The sequence below is a fragment of the Chenopodium quinoa genome, unplaced genomic scaffold (genome assembly GCF_001683475.1).
Source record: "Chenopodium quinoa cultivar QQ74 unplaced genomic scaffold, ASM168347v1, whole genome shotgun sequence".
Lineage (NCBI taxonomy): Eukaryota > Viridiplantae > Streptophyta > Magnoliopsida > Caryophyllales > Amaranthaceae > Chenopodium > Chenopodium quinoa.
The window spans coordinates 1,462,871-1,467,114 of record NW_018744887.1 but is presented as its reverse complement, the minus strand read 5'-3'; positions in this window follow the sequence as shown (position 1 = coordinate 1,467,114).

The following is a 4,244-nucleotide window of genomic DNA, read 5'->3' as shown; positions in this document are numbered from 1 at the left end:
CAGAAATAACTACCGACGACGGGGGAACGCGATAACAAACCAATCTTGACCAGAGTCATGATGTTATAAGTTAGGTACGTCGAATCTACTGGCACAAGATCTGCGGGGGGTGGAACATTTAAATAACAAGCGAGCAGGGAGACCATACCACCCATGCTAATGTGGCCACTTGAATTTGACCGCACTTTCACACAGCTATCTACAAAAATATCGACCCAATTGGGGGTGCCGACACCCTCAGGGGTCATCGCCCACAAATAAGATAATGTAGCCTTGGGAACCTTAGTGGCTTCTCCTTCACATAGTATGGTGGACGAAATAAACCTATGAACGAGTCTAAGGCATGGGTGAGTGATCTTGAAGCTATGATCACCATGAGGGTCAACTTCATAACCAGTTATAGCCCTCCAAAATGTTCGGGACGAGTACGTGGTATAATCACCCCAATGGTTCACCAATGGGGGTGCATCCCAACCAAATGCCATTCTAATATCATCATATGATACAATATAATTCCTATTATTCAAATTAAAGGAAATTTGATCACGTCCTTTAGTAAGAGTTGAAAGGAATTCATAGGTATACCTGACATAGGTGGGGGCGCATTTGGTCATGAAATTCTCCAGACCCACTTTCCGTAGCAAGAGCCGCACTACTTCCTCCATGCCTAGCTCTTGCAAAGCTTCTAAGTCAAAAAACTTGGTGCATTGCACCGTTCGTCGTGGTTGTTGAAGCTTAGTCCATATCCCCTTCTCCTTGGAATTCAACCGCACACCCATGAATCCATCCCCTCGAGGCAATGGAGGTGCCTCACCTTGACTAGAAGAAGCACCTTGCTTCTTGCCCCTTGGGGGTCTTGATGGAGATGATGCCTTAGACCTCTTGTTATCCCCACCCATGACTCTAATTGTATGCTTGTACCTTTACCTTCACTTTCAATTACGAGAAATTCAACTTGCACAACTGCACAACCAACTCAATGTCAAACTTGAAATCAAGAGAAAATGGAAAATCTAGGTTGTAATTGTGATGGGAATTGAGGAGTGGATGAAAGGCAAGGACTTGGGAAAGGGACATTGGTGCAATTGGAGTAAGGGGATGAAAGAATAGAGAGAAGGAGGAGAAAAAAAGAGTAAGGGTTTGTGGGAATTGGGGTTACGAAAGGAGTAATGAAGGTAGGAGTTGGAAAGGGGGAAATAAGGGGGAAAAAAAATCGGGGAGGCTGGTGGAGCCGCTGGTAGCGGCTTGAGGCCCGCTGGCAGCGGCTGATACTGATTCCTTTTTTTTTTTTTTTTTTTTTTTTTTTGAGGGGGGGTGCCGCTGGCAGCGGCTCTGCAGCAGCTACCAGCGGCTGGGACAGAGCCTGGGGTTTTTGGGCTGCCTGAAGACCCGCTGGTAGCGGCTGCAGAGCAGCTGCCAGCGGCTTCAGCAGGGAATGTCCCCTTTGGCTCTGTTTCAGCTTGTTTTTGCTGTGTTTCGGGCATAAAAGATGCTCGCGAGGCCTCCACCTACATAGAAACAACAAAAACACTCTTCACATCACAAGAAAAATTAAAAAAAACAATAAACGATGAAAAGAAATGGGGAAGAGTTTTCGATCGGGTTGCCTCCCGATTAGCGCCTTTGTTTTACGTCGTTGGCTCGACGCGGCTCATCCCACTTCGCTACTCCATTGATGGCTCGTAGAGATCGATGCTCTCCACGTTCTCGGTTTTGAAACCCTCGAAGTAGGGTTTGAGCCTTTGTCCATTTACTTTGAAAACCTTATCGGTCTCGAGGCTTTGAATTTCAACTGCTCCATGCGGATATACGTTCACCACTTGAAAAGGGCCCTCCCAACGGGACCGAAGTTTTCCCGGAAATAATTTAAGTCGGGATTGATATAGGAGTACTTTGTCCCCGACTTTGAACTCCTTCCGCGTGATCATTCGATCATGCCATAGCTTGGTCTTTGCTTTATAAGTATCGGCATTCTCATAGGACTCAAGCCGGATCTCCTCTAGTTCTTGGAGTTGCAATTTCCGATGTTCACCCGCTTCATCCAATTGCATGTTAAATGACTTAACCGCCCAATATGCTTTATTCTCAAGCTCAACCGGAAGATGGCACGGTTTTCCGAAGACAAGGCGGTAAGGGGACATCCCGATAGGTGTTTTGTATGCGGTGCGGTACGCCCATAGAGCATCCTCCAACCTCAAACTCCAATCCTTCCTATCCGGATTCACTGTTTTCTGCAGAATTGACTTCACCTCTCTATTGGACACCTCGGCTTGCCCATTGGTTTGTGGGTGATAAGCCGTGGAGATTTTGTGGTGAACGGAGTACTTCCTCAACATAGCACCCACTGTACGGTTGCAAAAGTGCGTTCCTCGGTCACTTATCAACGCCCTCGGGATTCCAAACCTAGAAAATATGTAAGATTTGATAAAACCTGAAACCACTTTAGAATCGTCAGTCCTAGTGGGTATCGCTTCCACCCACTTCGACACATAATCACAAGCAAGAAGTATATAAGTAAAACCGTGAGAAATAGGGAATGGTCCCATGAAATCTATACCCCAAACATCAAATATTTCACAATATAGTAAAGAGGATTGGGGCATTTCACTTTTTTGGGAAATGTTACCTACTCTCTGGCAATTATCACAAGATTTACAAAATCCATAGGAATCTCGAAACAAACTTGGCCAGTAAAAACCACAGTCGAGAACCTTCCTTGCTGTGCGTTTGGCTCCAAAGTGTCCGCCACAAGCATGAGAATGACAGAAGGTGAGAATAGGGATCACCTCATTTTCGGGAATGCATCTGCGAATGATTTGATCGGAGCAGAACTTCCACAAGTATGGATCATCCCATGCATAGTACTTCGCATCATTTCGAAGCTTGTCCTTTTGAGACTTTGTGAAACCTGGAGGAAACTGTTGAGAAACCAGAAAATTCACAATGTTAGCAAACCAAGGCCGCAAATCCTTAAGAGCAAATAAAGATTCATCCGGAAATTCTCCTAGGAATTGGTATGGAAATGATGGTTGATCAACAATATGGGACAAACGACTCAAATGATCAGCAACTAGATTTTCCGCGCCTATCTTGTCCTTGATTTCCAACTCAAACTCACATAAGAGCAGAATCCATCTTATTAGTCTTGGGTTGGCTTCTTTCTTCGTCATCAAGTGGCGAAGAGCTGCATGATCAGTGAAAACAATTACTTTAGTACCAAGCAAATAAGATTGAAACTTTTCTAGAGCAAATACTACAGCTAACAACTCTTTTTCTGTGGTAGTGTAGTTTCGTTGGGCTGAATTGAGGGTCATTGAGGCATAATAGATCACATGAGATGCCCTCCCTACTTTCTGGCCTAACACAGCTCCAACTGCATAATCACTCGCATCACACATTATCTCAAATGGTAGAGACCAATCTGGGGCTTGAATGATAGGGGCAGAAATGAGCTTAGCCTTCAATTCGTCGAAAGCCTTCTTGTAATCATCATCAAAGTGGAATTTCACATCTTTCTGCAGCAATTTGCACATAGCATTCGCAAGCTTTGAGAATCCCTCAATGAACCTACGATAGAAACTTGTATGGCCAAGAAAAGAACGCACTTCACGCACATTAGTAGGATAAGGAAGAGACTGAATAGTATCAATCTTAGCCTTATCAACCTCAATACCTCTAGAAGAGACTACATGACCTAACACAATGCCCTGTTGGACCATAAAATGACATTTCTCAGAATTTAGGACGAGGTTAGAGTCAATACATTTGTTAAGGACCATAGATAAGTGATGCAAGCATTTATCAAAAGAATCACCATAAACAGTGAAATCATCCATAAATACTTCCATAAAATGCTCAACGAACTCAGAAAAGATGCTCATCATGCATCGCTGAAAGGTTGCAGGTGCATTACATAGTCCAAAAGGCATACGTCGATACGCAAATGTGCCAAAAGGACATGTAAAAGTTGTCTTCTCTTGATCTTCAGGTGCAATGGGCACTTGAAAGTACCCAGAATACCCATCAAGGAAACAGTAATATGATTTCCCTGCAAGTCTTTCGATCATTTGGAATAAAAGGTAAAGGGAAATGGTCTTTCCTAGTTACTGCATTCAACCTACGATAATCAATGCAAACTCGCCAACCATTTTGAACTCTAGTAGGAACCATTTCACCCTGTTGATTTTCTACCACAGTCACACCACTTTTCTTGGGAACCACCTGCGTAGGACTGACCCATTTAC